General features: G+C 30.4%; 1 protein-coding gene across 1 annotated transcript in view; it reads left to right on the top strand.

Annotated features, from left to right (window-relative positions):
* Nucleotides 1–16,786, top strand: part of LOC123296466 (Friend leukemia integration 1 transcription factor-like) — a 44,326-nt gene that overhangs the window by 9,982 nt on the left and 17,558 nt on the right. The window lies entirely within an intron of this gene.

Genomic DNA, 16,786 nt, shown 5'->3' with positions numbered 1-16,786 from the left:
GCAATCGACGTCCTGTCAAGATTTTAACAACCCTTCTCAATTGTATTCTAGTCAGCTTAAACCGAACACAATCAAATGCCTAGGCTGTGGTTGGGCGATTCCATCTAGTAAATAAATAAAAGAAACAAAATTATAAACATTAAAAATTTGAACTGGGGTTTTTGTTATGCAGACAGCGCTGATCTTGGACGAAAAAAATTGGCAATAAAATACAGGAGAGTGGCGTAAAGAATGATAGAACGGGGTGGCATAAGATACTGTTTTAGGGGTCATTCATTAATTTCGTAAGCATAATTTTGACGATTTTTGACCCCCCCCCCCGCTCTTCAAATGCTTACGTAATTCATGAATGTCCCTAATTAGAGCGGCATATGTCATCAAATCCAATGCTGAATGCAAAACAAAGTATTGCACGGTTAATATTATAAAAGTGTAATGGGTAGATTTTGATTACCTCTTTCTCGGGGGCTAGTGTAAGATACATACCTGGCACATATAGCTGAGCCAAGGTCCAAGAGCAAAGCTCCACTTTACTTGTTACACCTCAAGCTCTTCCGTGAAGGAACTACAGTAGGACAGCAGATGTTAACTCGGTGGTTCACACGGTTTTAAAAGCAGCTGCGTTATCCGATATCCGAGTTAAAAGAGCGTCAATTCCAGTTTATCTATAGAATCGTCAGCATAATCTACTTACAACCCATTTCAAGGTCATTGCTTTCATTCTTCGCTTTCACTCCGTCGGGGTCTTTAATGATTTCATACATTACCAAGCCTGGGAAGATCGTCTTTTGATGGAGTAGATAACTGTCTTACTTATCTTCAGAACTGTACATTAGGTAATCAATATATTAAATTTTCAAAAAGGCGCCAATGTTCTCCAATAGAGTATAGGTACGTCTTGCAGTTTAAGTGCATTTTATCAGCTGTATATAGGTCTTGTAATTTCTTAGAAATATACTTGAAATATGTTAATTTGAAAAAAGAAGAAATACCCATTCATTGATTATTCAAATCAGATTTGATGATTATCGTCGATATTCTAGGATAAAATTTAAAAAAATACAGTCAAACTTGGCTATATGAGATACAAAACATATTCAATAGTTAAAACTTGGAAAATTTAACAAGAAAAATAAATTTAGACAACAATAATAAATTTTATAGAATTTTTAGAACTCTTATTATTTCGCAAAAAGATTTTTATCTCCTCCCCAATTGTTTACTGAGACGGCGACAAAGTCAATTAATTGAAAGAGTTGCTTTTTTTTGCAAAATAAACATTTGACCTTTGACTTTTTTCCACACAAAATAAGTTATTAAAACACAGTATAGCACATAAACTCCGCCTTATTTTGAAATATTTTATTACTTGAATTAATAGGTATCTTTTTATTTATACCTGTTAATAATGGCACGAGACATTATCAGACTTGCATTACTGCATTGATGGGAATTGTAGTAATTTCCAAAATACCTTTATAAAATATTAAAAAATTTAGATTTTAATATAAAGAAATTTTCAAATATAATTCCAAAGAATATTAATTAAACTATATTTCTATGAAATTATATTTGAAGCTATTGAATTGAAAAAAATTCTTGGTAAAGTTTTTGGCAAAAAATAAACAATGACCTTGATATTTAACAAGTAAAGTTAATAATTGGTTGTTGACTAATTATTTGTATACTAGTTGAAACTTGTTGAAAAATCAAATATGTAAATCAATGACCATGAAATAAACACGGCTTTAAAGCTTTTTCAATATCCAAAATCATTTTACTTCGAATTTTATTTTATCTTAATTATTGTGTTACATCTTGTTTTGTCTTTAACACTTTGGGGATATTTACCATAGATAGTGGAGGTAGCTATCTATTTTTAACACCCGATCTAAAAAAAAACGGGTGTTATAAGTTTGACCGCTTTGTGTGTGTGTGTGTCTGTCTGTGGCATCATAGTGCCTAAACGGATGAACCGATTTTTTGTTTTGTTTTGTTTGAAAGGTATCTTAATTGAGAGTGCTTTTAGCTATGTTTCAAGTGCAAATTTAGGGTTCAGTACCCAAAAAAACTCAAAATTGGCAATGACGTTCCAAATCGGCTCAGATTGGATAAGGCTTTAAGGAAAAAGGCAATTTAATGGAGAGTGTTCTTAGATATGTTTCAAATTCGACTTTAGGCAAGCTGGTAAGTTGAGTATGTGGTTGTAGTTCGTTTATTGAGGGGATTGGATTGATTATAGGTTTGGCCCGCTAGACTTTAAGGATAATAATGAGATTGACTTAAGATGTTATCACATTTGGAATTCTTCAGTGGGTATTCTTTACATGGATGAATTTGCCTTAGTTTTCTTTTGTTGTGAATTCCGTATGAAAGAGTTCACTGATAATTACAGTATATAAATATTTTAGAATAATTGGCGTCGTGACGAAGCCTCAATAATGATGAGATGACCTAACAATAATCATTCCTTGTAACATAGTAAATTAAATTGTATAATTGTTTTCATGAAAAGTAATGTATCAACATTCATGCAAAAAAATTAAATCAGTATGATAAAAATTTAGTGAAAAAAGCCACTTATTCAACAAGTGAAAACAAACAATTGACTGAGTTAATTGTTGAAATACCATGCATATGACAGTGTTGATTACTCTATCACATTACACATACATACATGCCACACATACATAATTGATATTCCCATATAATACATACTATAAAATTTACGCCTAATTTGCGCCCTTACGGGTAAACAGGGATGTTTACGAAAAAAATGTTTCAAATAAAAGTTGGTTATTTTTTAATAAGGAATATTTTTTCTATTTAAACTTTTGTTCTATCTCTAACGGATTACAAGATGGGTCCTACGGACCCATAGGTCAAGACCCAATTGACTTATGTTGCTCATTTACGAACTTGACCTCACTTTTTACGTCCTGAGTACGCTGTAAAAATTTCAACTTGATATCTTTTTTCGTTTTTGAGTTATCGTGTTGGCAGACAGACGGACAGACAACCAAAAATGAACTAATTAGGTGTTTTTATAAACACTTATACCAAAATTTTGTTCATAGCATTAATATTTTCAAGCGTTACAAACTTGGGGCTAAACTTAGTATACCTTGCATATTACATATATGCATGGTTTTTATTTAATAATGCCTTGGTGATCGTATATCCTAAACGGTCTTTTCCACTACGGTTTTTATATTTTGCATAATACGGGCTTAATTTAGTCGATACCTACTCATTTTTTTGGCATTAACGCCACTTTTTCCTTTGGGTACCATCAACTTGTGATATTTTTGTAAAAACATAGATACGAATACATTACGATATTTCACCGTTACGAGCTTTTCTATTCTTAAGTTTCCTTTTCCTCCGCAACATATATATATCTAACATTTCTTTAAAATTTTTGAAAAAGGCAACCCTAATTAAGACACATATTGACAACTGTGAAAACTTGTTATGTAATATACCACAAAATCATTCCATATAAGTTCAATTTTTTATTTATTCTATTGTACTTCTGTATGTATACTTTGTAATTACAATTATAGATGTTAGAAAGTAATTTTAAAAATAATACCATGAGAGAATTACTATGTCTTCATTGATATTTTATTGAAGTGAAATATTAATCATGGCGTCGCCAACAACTCGACCTCCAACTGATTCCTAGAAATATAAACCGCAATCTTTTTAATTTTTTTTGTTTTTTATTTGTTTCATACTAAATGTGTATACTTTAGCAAGTGTATTTGCGGCGATTGGAAATAAAATAACAAAAAACAAAAAGAAGATGATACAACATTAATATTTTGAAATTTATTTTTAAAATTTAATATTTATCTATTTAATTTATAAAAATAAATTGATATAGATAATTATATGGCGCTTAACATATAAAGTTTAAATGCATTAGTCTCGGTTAAGAGTTTGGGTTCTTGTTCTAAAAAGAATACCGTTTTGTTTTAGTCCAAAAACTAGGCTTAAAAATAGTAGATAGTTCATTTGACTGCCACATTGTGCGTGTTATAAAAAGAGATAGATATAGTTGTGGCCAAAAAAGCAATGTTTATTGATTATATGTTTCATCAATTATTTTTTTAGAATCGTCCATCGAAACAGCCGGTAAACAGCTAATTCTTAATGAAAACCAATTTGTTTGTGAGATACGATTTTAGAACTGCCTTAAAACAGGGTAGGAACCAAAAATTTTTGTAGGTGGTAATATAAATTTTCCATAGGCATTTTAGAGTAAAATTAATAATTTTAAACTTTTCAAACTCTGATATTCGTCGCCCTCCAAATACCTACGATTTTGGGTAACATCTTAGAAACCATACATCGAGTTGTCAAGTTTCGCCCGATTTTCGTCAAAATTCTAAAAAATGATTTTTATCGAAATCGGCATATGATTTTCTTTCTTCATCTCTTTGAAAAAGTCGAGAAAATCACAAATACATTTTTTTCGGGAATTTGATATCGTTATGGTCTTAAATCCTTTACGATAAGCTTTTATTTCTGGATATTGGTCGAAAAATACCCATCTAATCGTCAAATGAGCTGATTTTAATGTTCGTTGAGGACTAGTTACTTTTAAAATAATCGAAAATTTAGTTGATTTTGAAACGAACTAAGTTTCAATATCGACTGAAGTCAGAAAATCTTGTAGCTTTTATTACGGAGCGTTTCAGAATATATTTAGAAAATTATTCATCTAACCGTCAAGGAGACCTTATTTTTGTATTAATTTTTGCAAATTAGGCGCAAATTGTATGATATGTATTAAACGGGAATATCAGTTATGTATGTGTGGCATGTATGTATGTGTAATGTGACAGTGTAATTAACACTGGCTATACATGGTATTTCAACAATTAACTCAGTCAATTGTTTGTTTTCACTTGTAAACTATTAAGTTATGGATCCTATTGTTTTGTCGGATGGTTAATAATAGAGTAGGATGTGTATGCTATACTTACTAAGTAGATGAAGTTATTAAGTACAATTGTACACATACTTAATAAGAATTTTTTTTCCACCTTCTGTTAAATAATTCCATTTTTTTAAAAGTATTTTATTATTGTTTTCTCATTTTATTATACAAACGAGATATTTGTCAGTCAAAATAAGTGATTTAGTCAATGATTTACGATGCTTTGAATAGCTGTTAAATATATTGTTTTCGGCTACCAAATACTAATAAACTTCGTCATTGATTGTTCTTGTTAAATAAAAATTGATTGCAATATGGCACTCAAAGTGTAAAAATCCGCAAGCTATATTTTGTTTAAATTTGTAACAAGAAGAGATAAAGAATATTTATTTTATATTGGTAACAGAATATTATATTACCTATATTCAAATCTGTTCAAATTTGTTCTTCACTGAAATGATATGCAATAAATGAGTATAAATTGTAGCATAAAACATGAAACAAATTCTCAGAATACAATAAAATACAGTTATTGATCTTATGCAGTATCATCTCAAAAAACGAATCACCACACCGTTTGATTGTCCGAAGAACTTCGAGATTGTGTATCTTAAAAGGTCATATTTGATGAAACTGTGGGTGAGTTGGTTGCACACCAAAAGAAAGACCTGTGGAACATTGCACGGGCCAAAACCGCAGCTTTAAATTTGGTCGTGCAAAAAAGTACCCTTAGAGTAATGGTTCCACAAAGTATTTGAGAGTTTTTATCATGTTTTCGGAGCACTGGAACCCCATTATTATAATCCAGGATCTCCAATAGACTTAAGACGGCTCGGGATATTGTCAATGATTAAAGGGCGAGCAACTAGCCTCCTACCTTGATTTGAATTTTGTTTCGGAACTCATAATTAAATAATGTTACGAGCTACGATTAAATAAGTTAAGCTGATTTGTATTGAAAGTCTAAGTCCCAAGTGCTAACATGCTTTCAAATCTGAAAAAAGCTTAAAGATTGAGAACTCATTCTTGAAATAAGCCTCTCATATTTCTGTTATTGATGAAATGGGTTGCCTAAAATGTACACTAGCAAAAAAGTTTTTACATTCGATTTCGTCTAAACATATTTGATTTTCGAAGAAATGTTTCCAACCAAAAATATGGAAGGAAATGATTCCTAATGTTACAGACATTAACACAGGAATGACTTTTTATATTTGACACTTACCGAATTATTTGCGATTTTGCCAAGTTAACATCTGGTATACGTATATAGGTCGATCAATCGATGTATTTGGGTTTTAAATTTTTTATAATAAGCTGTATCCTACTATCAAATATAAATTCCATAATTGCAATAAAATAATATTTTTGAAGTACCTAATTAAAACACTTTAAACATATAGTGACCAAAATAATAAAAAATAAATGTTTACTCTGATAAAACAAAAATCAAAAATCTACAAAAAGTTCGTATAACCTTGAAGGTTGAATGTCCTAAATAATCCAGTTCTAAAATAATTGTAACCTCGAAAACTTACCATTTTTTCGAGGTTCGAAACATTCTAAGCTAGCTTAAAAGTCGGGTTATTGACAAAATTTACAATGGATAGTATTTTTAGGGTATAATGACCTAAATCTGCAAGACATATTTAGATTTTATCAAATAACTGCATTTTTCTTGTAATTTTTCTATATATAACAAAATTCTTTAAATACACTCCTACATAGCTCGGGAGTGATTTATTGAACCGTTTCTCTAAATAGTCTACATTTCTAAACGGCCATTAACATTCTTATCGAACTTTAAGAGATTTTTATAAATTTTTTTCGTAAACCTTATAATAAAAAAGTTTTCCATATGTAGCCAATTTAAGTAGACACGAGTATTATGAGATACTTTTTGAATATCTGCCCCTATACCATATAAGCGTTATGCATTTCTTACCGTGTACTCCTGAAAATATTTTTTTTAAATTTTCGTGGTTGTAAAAATATTATACATTTTTCAGTCCAGACCTAACTCACTGAATGTTTTTAACATGCGTTCACTATTTCAGAAACTTTTAATACCTGTTAATAACACCTATATGTATAAATTGTGTGACTCATCTTAAAACAATTCTCATTCATACCTATATAATACAGATAGGTTATTGGAAAGTTGTGAAAGAGATTAAATATGTATTCCCTTGCCTCCTCCACACTACACATCGAATACTTACCTATAATATAATTCTATGAAATCTATAATAGTGATTAACATAAAAATTATTCATTTATATGTGTTTGTAAGTATACTCAGCATGTGAAATAAAAAAATTCATATTTATTATATATACGAATCACTTTGATCTGAAGCGACTATACAGCTTAGTGCCTCAGTACCACACGATACAGTGTCAAAGCGATTGTTGGGTGGCCTGTTAGCGAGATACTATTTATGTGAGAGAGACTTAACAAAAATTTATTTGTAAAAATGGAAGGGTAATCGTGTGAAGTCTTATTTTTCTAGTTTCTTACAGAAAAAAATAAGAAGCATTAAGACGTTACTTAATAAATAAAGTCGCTTTACTATTGGCGTGAGACCACCCATTAACTAATAAAATTGATACTACCTAAAAAATTTTATGGTTGATCAATGATCCTCAATTTTCTCAATATATAAAACAATTGTAATCAGTTTGTTTAACTCCACGGTATTTTGTTAAAGAGATTGATGAATGGTTTTTTACTAAGGCTGTTAGATATAGGCTCATATTGTCCTGACGAAAATGGAACTCATATCTATATCAGCTCGAAATTTACTAGCTTCTTATTTTTGGGTATAGATTGGTTAAGTTAGGTTGCAACGGCTCTCCGTGTACGAAATGGAAAAATAAGCTCTAATTGGAACCAATATTCCTTGATTTAGAAAAGATCCTAGCGTCAAAGAATGGGCGATCAAAGTAAGTCCTCACAGCAAAAGCTAGGTAGTGACAGAAAACACATAGTATAATGATCATCGTTTCTTCCTACGCGTCACGGTAGTAGCTACTGCAGCAATCGTGTTACACTTGTCCAAATGTCCAGCCGACTTACCTTCCATTCATTATTTTGCATACAATTTGCCCTACAATCTTGTGTATAGAAGCCCTTGGAAGGGAAGTAATATTTTCGAAGTACCTCAAATTTGACTCTGACCATATCTATCTTGCAGTATCGCAAGTAAGTTCCTATCCCCACTTAATACTAGCCTTGCTTAATGTTTTTTTATTCATGAGTAGTTGTATTTCGCAAATGACTCACTTAGATGTTTATTGACGCTTTGTCCCCTTTCTAGCGAGTAGGATTTAAAATTGCCTGAAATATCCCTGTGGTTAGCAACCATATCAGGCTTACAGAAAATCGACAGTTATGTGCCGATTCTTCAGACAGTAATTAACTAATAAATCGGGCTTAAGGATTTTGTCACTCCATGGTTATGCGGGAGGATAGCCAATATCTTGCAATACCTAGCCAGGATTAAATTCGGCTTTCCCGCGTTCGACTTTCTTTTTTTAATTGTTGCTTAAAGTAAGGCGTCTGAATGTATGCCACATTAGGTGTTTCTATTTAGGCGAGGAGATGGACGTGCATTACGTTTATGATTCGGGCCTTATGTGGCTGCCATATTCATACCAATCGGGGAATTCGGAATGATTCGCTCAAACTTAGTGAAAGTCTAACCGAAATTTCTAATCCGGTGAATCTTATCTATTCAGATAGCATGGCCATGACTTCTGCCGGATTGGTGCTTCTGCAACCTTGCAATTGGAAAGGCAACCATACGTTTGGGTGCTCAAAGTAGACCACTGTGGTAATTTGACTACTTTAACCTTAGATTCGTGGAAGATATTTTTACTTTCAAAAAAGAGTGGAATGAAACATTACTATCTATAGATTCAATTTTTCGATTAAACTCGTACATACATTTTTTTTTTACTAAAAGTACAGGTCAATGGTCACCATATCAATTTTTAAAAGGATTTTAAAATGTTTTCGTTTTAGTTTCTTAATAAATAATAAAAATACCTTAACAAATGCAAATTCCTTTATTACCAAGACGAAGAAGAAGCAGAAAGAAATACCAGTGTAACAGTCAGTTAAAATAAGTATCATTCTTATTACTTAAGTGAAGAACATTTAAGTATATGCTTACTCTTTTTTGAGTAACATAAAATTTTTTATGTTTGAGAATATAAATCAAATTATATTTGGATATTATTGTCACATTTAAAGAAAAAGAATGAGTTTGAAATATCAGTGGTCTTGACCTTCCTTGGTTATGCTACTTTTTTAATGCATTTTTTTTTTGTGTTTGTGCATTGTGCAGTATGCAATATTTATGGATTCATTTTTAAAATGCACTGGGCATAGGTCATAAGATTGTCATTAAATTATTGAAAATATTATTATTCAAAACTTTTGTAGTTTTTAAAATTGGAGGTCTTTTAAGAGGTCTATAGGCCCGAAAATCGAGCATTGCATTTTTATGGAATGTTTGGAATTTCAATACTAGTAGCCTAATATTATTAGCTCTGTGCCCACTTTGAGTTTAGAATTTGCAACTAGAAATGTCTCATGGTGACAATTTTATTTGAAACAAATGAAGTCTAAAAGTGAAGCGGAAATTTTCCCTTTATAGATAAATACAGAGTTCTGTACTTAAGTTTCTATCGACATTTACAGATCTAAATACTATTGAGTCTTAATAATCGGGACTCAATAAAAAACTGGGAGTGTTTCGATTTCTGAATTTGCTCCAATTACTGGGAATGTATGGAAAAATTCATTATACGTACTTAAACGAGACTGTACAGAGAAAAAGGAAAAAGACAATTTTGGGGAAGTTTGTGATTGTTTAATTTAGAATATTTCCATGCAGCACCGGCCTTACCCCCAAATCAAGATAAAGCGAGATCGTCTTTAGGGGCCATTTTTTTTCTTAAAAAAATTAACTTGCATTTCATTCGTCAACACTTAAAAAGCGAAATTGTTTTTCGCATTTGGCATTTTGGCGTCCCTTGCTACCTATAGCGCCTAGATCCTAATGACCAGAAATATTCAAAAAGATAGTAAATTAATTTTTGCTTAAATCTATACAAAGTATCAATGAAAGTCACTGTTTGCGAACCGAAGGCCGTGTACCTGCTTGAGAGTAAACCGGGTGCGAAAATTTCCTGTTCGAGGCCGGACCAAATCGCTTGTTTATTATAACAGAAGAAGTTCCAATAGTTAATTTGAAATTTTAAAAGGTTTTATTTTTCACCTACTGAACTTTGTACGAGGTAGTTAAGATATACACTTGAAACAATATTTATACTCAACCCAAAACTGAAAGCAAATTTTACGACAATAATGTACTAGAATTATTATGGCAGGTATTACCTATGCTTCTAAAGGAAGCACAATTTTATATGACATTTTTATCACTTTTGTTTGATTTGGCAATCTTTAAATATCATACGGTTCATTGTATTGTGAGCCGTAAATCATAAATATGCCCGTTCTGTCTGAATTTGTTACCATTATACAGTTTTTTCCGATTTAATTATTCGATATGATTCTGAGGAAGTATTTGTTATAGTTAACATAAAATTTCTAATAAGTCTAGATACTTGTAAATTGAAAATGGCTTTCGGTAAAAATTTCTGAAGATACGAAATTCTAAAAATTCGGAGTTTTATAATGTAGATGGTTAAAATTCAACTGTAGACAATAAAATTTCCCTTCGGGAGTGGATAAAATGCCTGGAATACTTGTATAAAGACCTATTCAAAATACTTCATCGACTCGAATGAATAAAAAAAACTCATTCATCTCATATATCTCAGCATTATTACTTTTAAACTTTAGTGTTGTGTCAAGGAACAAGAATTTCGAGGTGGTTAGATTTTGTCGTATATTTCTCACCGACCCTTCCAAAGATGTGTCAATGTCTGATAACATTTTGTACTTTTCTATATATTTTGTCTGGAAAGTCGGAATAGTTTAACCAATAAACAAGTTTCAGGCAAATTTCTGTGTTCATAATTCGAAAGGATTAAAATATAAAACCCTTGACCCAACAAAAAACCTTTTAACACAAACAAAACTTGATTAAGCCTTAATGAAACAAATCGCCCGTTTAATTAAAATTTTAATTTAAATTAACGATAGTAAAATTTTGATGGTTTTATAGATTTTTGACCTAAAGTATATGCCTTGAAAAATTGCAAAAAAATTTGTAATTATTTCCAATTTACTAACACACTTACTGCGCAATGTTATTGGGACCTCGACGGTATGATCATCTCGTTCATTGGACATTTTGATCCAAAGCTTAATTAGCCAAAGAGATATCTGATGCCGATTTTTAGACTTTAAAGATATACTTATATTATTTCAAGTTTGGTAATCCGAAAAAAGAGCCAGAGCATTGCTGTGATTACGAGTTGTATGGGTCGAGTTTGTCGACTATAGAGGATTTGGTTGGGTTTTGAAGTTTTTAGCCCTTGCGTTCAAAAATGAGACACTATTACATAATTTTTTTCCGGGATTTTTCCTTAAATCCTTCAAGTTTACTTACAAACTTTCTGTTCAAAATGTTAAATTAACCTGACAATTTTTTAGCCGAAAAGATATTAACGAGAATAGTTACTACGAACGTTTTAGTATCAATGCATTTTTTAACCCATATGTATAAAAAAAAACATTGACCGCTGTAATAATAAAAGGAGGAAGAATATAATAAATGTTTACATATTTTAACCAGTGTGAAGAAAAACATTGGCTACCGTTAATGGAAAGAAAAATAAATCTCTATGTAAACAAAAGTGTAAATATATACTTATACCTACTTGTATTTACACAATACTTTCGTAAGTAATAAATGGGAATATTATACAATAATCATTTTATCTATATTTATAGGGAATGACCTTTAATATCCCATGGGATTATGGTACATGTTCCGGTCAATATAGAGAATTATCATTTCCTTCTAATAAATTATATTTAACTTAATATAATAATTGAAATCAGTTTAATGCCGTGTAATTACTTGTATAATCATAAAATTTATTTTTCCTTTCCTAAATCATATCCTATATAGTTGTCATAATATACCGTTAAATTTATGAACTATATATTAAATACGTCTACATTGGCTGTCCTTAAGGTTGCTACTCCCGTATTTTGCGAGAACGTTCCGAAATCCATTTTATTTTATCGCATCCACAGAAATGTATTACAGCTCGGCATTTGTCCCGCAAACTCAACTATTCTTATTTCTTGATTCTTAAAAAAATAAAAATTTAATCAAATGCCAGTCATTTATTGTTCGTTTTTTAATTCCAGGTCGAAAGATAGATTACCTTAAGTAAGGTCCGAGAGAATCTGGTGCCGAAAATTTAGGTCTAGGAATGAAATTTTTCTAATAAAAGTTTCTTTATATTTGTGCTAATGAAATCGAATCCGCTAAGACCTATAGTTCAATTTAAAAAAACAGACTAGACCCCTGTTTAACCATCGAGACATCTCCTAACATGAAAATAAGTAGTGTATTTTCTTCTCCCTGAAAATATGCAGCTTTTTTATTTTCTATTCCGTTTTCGAAATATCAGAGTGAAATTTTTTTAAATCATCCGTTTAAATTCAGTATAAAATAATGGAAATTATCAGAAAAAAACCACTTAAGTAAAACAGTAAAAAAGAAATCGAGTAATAATAAAATAAAAGCAAAATAAAAGAGCAGACGATGATAACTTTATTTTGGTTTTGTAGAAAATGAGAACGGAATTAGAAATGAGTTTCATTGATACAAGCATACCTATCTAAGTTCTCTTTCGTCGAAAAGAAATAAATTGGTCTATATAATGTTGGTGTGAGTTTATTTTGTAATTTATATTATTAACATTAAACAGGGTTGTAAAATATTTGTTATTTTTATTTCGAATGTTCAATTTTTGCCAATTTCAAATTTGTTTTGAAAATATTTTAATTTTCATATAAACAATACGTGTCGAAATTATCTAAAAACGTTCCGAATACGTTCAAAATCATTCTCGTGAAAGTTGTGTGATAAAACCTTTATTAAAATTATACCTTCTTTGTTGGTTAGAACTTTTTGAGCATGTTGTCAGTACCTAAATAAATTGGAAAACGGCAAACAATAATTTTATTTCCCGTGGTAAATTAATAATAAAACATAAAAAATGGTACGAGAAACATTCTTTCATTATAACTCCGTTAATTTCCTTGCAAATGACTTGAAACTTTTTTCATTTTCAAGATTTTTATAGTACTTTAAAAGGGTATGATTGACTTTTTTCAAAAAACGTAAAATTTTAAGTTATTTGACGTTAAATACTCCGAATTTCTATTGCATACCTAACTCGAAAAGTGTTGACTTTTCAAAATAAACTTAAATGTCGCTTTTTGCTTAGAATTTGTTACTCTATCGATTCACGTTGTCATTTCCAACATATATTTTTCCACCCCCTGGCCAAATGCACTACTCATTACCATATAACTTTTGTTTCTTGAGGTTTTATCTACTTACTGTCAAATTTTCAGGTCAATCGGTGCTATAAGAAAGAATTTAGAGGTTTAATCCCCGTTAACTGGATTAATTATTTAATTGCAAGAATTGCATACAAAAATATCTAATCTCTATAAAAGTAACCAAATCATCGGAATAGTAAATTCTTTACTGTTTCCAACGCCCTTTACTTTGGAATCAAATTTCTGACATAATAGGTAAAAAAGCTGATAACTAACTCTCAAACTTTTTTTTTTAATATAGATGTTTAAATATCTTTCTTTTTCGGGAATAAATAAATTGGGAACCCCTTATTTACAATCCAATTATTTTGGTCAAGTCCAGTTTCAAACTGTAGGTATAATATATACTGGATATGTACTGAATTATCGTTATTTCCTTCCTGATAAGAGACACCCTTTTATTTTTTTTGTTTTCATTGAATTTCATGGACAAACACAACAATTTACTGAGAATAAACGATCAAAAATCTATTATTCGCATCATCACAAATCAATTCAATAATAAAATATATTAGGAACTGTTTTCTATTATAATTTAAGTAATTCTGCTGGAATGTATTTCAGTTTGACTATGCTATCAATTTTCGTCTTTTTTAAGGACGTTCCTCGGGAAGGACCAAAACAACATCATCGTCATGTATATATGTATTCTCATTAAGGCCCTTTATAAGCAGATAAATTTTTTAATATCCCTTACGGTGTTAAATTTTTAGATTTTAGATGTTAAAATTTGTGTTTTTATACCAAGATTAGTATGCTAAGTTTAGTCCCAAGTTTGTAACGCTTAAAAATATTGATAATATGAACAAAATTTTGGTATAGGTATTAATAAAATCACCTAATTAGTCCATTTGTCTGTCTGTCATTTGTGTGTTATTATTCTATAAGTGATTTTCTCTAAATTTTTAGGCATCAATATTTCAATAACTATGGTAGACATATATCTAAAAATTTTACTCTTAATTTTCGTCTAATTTTTCCAAGCTCTAACAGAATCATCCCAGAAAATTTGAAACGGAAGGCTCAAATAATTGCATGCTTAATAATCTTTTCACATAACGAGGAACGTTTCTAAAGATGTATGCGCATGGTAGTGGGGGCACAAATTTAAAAATAGATATTTTCAATTTTGATGATAAATTTATATTATTACTTGACGATATAAGACGAAAAGTAAGAATAAAATTAAATATCGAAAATTGAAAATTTTGTTTAATTATTTAGCTTTCGATATTTCGAAAACCAAGACACATATCGAAAAATTTTATTCTTATTTTTCGTCTACATTCATGAAGTTATAACAAAATTCATCATCAAAGTTGAAAATAAGATAAAAATAATTTCAACCCTTAATCTACCCTGCTCTTACATCCCTTATATGGACGGTGACACTTAGTTTTTTTTTTCTAATTCATTGCTAATATGTTTATTTTCTATTAAAAAGTTTTTTTTTTAATTTGTTTTCATTCATTCCAAATGAAAATTATCAAAAACTTCCAAAATATGTCGTTTTTTGAGATTCCTCCATAAGAGCCAATGTATTTTATATCGATTTTTAATGACTTTTTTCTTAAAAATTTGCACGGATACCTAAGCTGAAATTTTAACCACATATTCTTTGAGTAAACGACTACCTACAAACAAATTTTGAGCCTTTAAATCTAACATTGTTGTCATGCTCATACATCCTTAAGAAACTTTGAGTATTTGAGACATGAACAAACAGATTGTGGCACCAGTTTTTGAAATAAAACAATGCCTAGTAGTCCGTGATTCGGTGACTAAGTTCCTACACTTAGCTTACCGCGCGTTTCTTGTTCGTATGACTTTGAACTATCGATTTATAAATCGATAAACAAGAAACCCTCGGTAAGCTTTAATTTATTAAGCCGAAAAAATGTTAGAAAAATTAATTTAATGATTCACCGTAATTGTGGTTTTTGGTCAGCTTAGGTGGAATCGATAGAAAATTTTATGCTTTTTTAGAAAAAAAAAAGTTTACCAAATTTTTTTAGCCGTAAAAGTCCGATGAGCTTTTTTAAAGAGTTTAATTGATGGTAAAATTTTACCTTCGTCACGGAAACACTTTTTTTTAAATTTGTTTGTTTTGTAAGAATATCTGGGTAAGTCAACTAAAAAACAGCCGAAAATATTAAGATTACCAATTTTTTTGGATTATTATTCCCCGCTGTCCTTTTTCAATCGATCGTAAATTTTTAATATCGATTCCTAAAAAACTACTTGATCGAATTATGTTTTTGACCATATCAATCGATACGCCACATCATGACTTAAATCTGAAAGGAGTGTAAGCAGATTCGGTCCAGTGGTTCATTTTTTATATCTGTTAAAAAACTGTATTTTTTATACACGAAACATAAATTTCTTGTATAATTTCAAGTATCGAGGGATAGAAATGAATTTTTGAGGGTGCTGATTGCGAATCTTTATCAATTTTTTAAAATACAAGATGGCAGGCCCAATATGACGTCATTTTTTTGTAAAAATTCCTTAAATTCCGGCATTATATATAGAAAATTTGAGTTTTGGCGACCAACAACAGATAATCGCAAATAATTCGTTTATCCCTTCTGTAACAGTTAAGCATTCGACTGAGATTAACTTCTTCGTCTTCGTCACCGGAAGTGACAAGTACTACAGGATAATTGAACCAAATATGTTCATAATAGTGTAAATTAATTGATTATGTGTTAAAAAGGTAATCAACCATGTTGATTGCAGCTCGTGAGCACACAATGAAGTGAATTTTTTTGGTTTGCCTTCATAAAGAAATCGTCAAGGTAAGCTTGGAAATACAGCAAAAACGTGACTCGAGTGTCAAGTTATGAAAAGCGAGTTTTCTTATTTTCGTACTTTGACGTTTTCCGTAATTTGACGATTTTTTGTATGACGTTTTTTTGTATTGACGTTTTGATTATCGTTTATATTAAAATTAAGATATTGACCCAACAATACGTTGAAACAAAAGGCAGGAAGTTTGCAACTGTTGAAAAGATTGAAAAATAAACCTTTGAATGTTGTCTATGACTTTCTTTTACCATGTTCGGCAGGTAAAAAAGGGACAATCGTGCAAATTAAAAAAGGCAAGCCGAAACACTTTTCTTAAGTACTAAACTTACGTTTATGAATCCTTATATCAAGACAAAAAGAATAATAGAAATTGTTCTTCGTTATGGGCTTACGGTATAATGTTTTTAATAACAGATCCCAGCTATATCGTTTAGAAGTCAGTTACTAGAGAAAGTTTGAAGAACG

This window comes from Chrysoperla carnea, chromosome 3 (assembly GCF_905475395.1).
Source record: "Chrysoperla carnea chromosome 3, inChrCarn1.1, whole genome shotgun sequence".
Taxonomy (NCBI): domain Eukaryota; kingdom Metazoa; phylum Arthropoda; class Insecta; order Neuroptera; family Chrysopidae; genus Chrysoperla; species Chrysoperla carnea.
The sequence above is the reverse complement of the archived record's forward strand: the minus strand, read 5'-3'. Positions and strand labels throughout refer to the sequence as shown.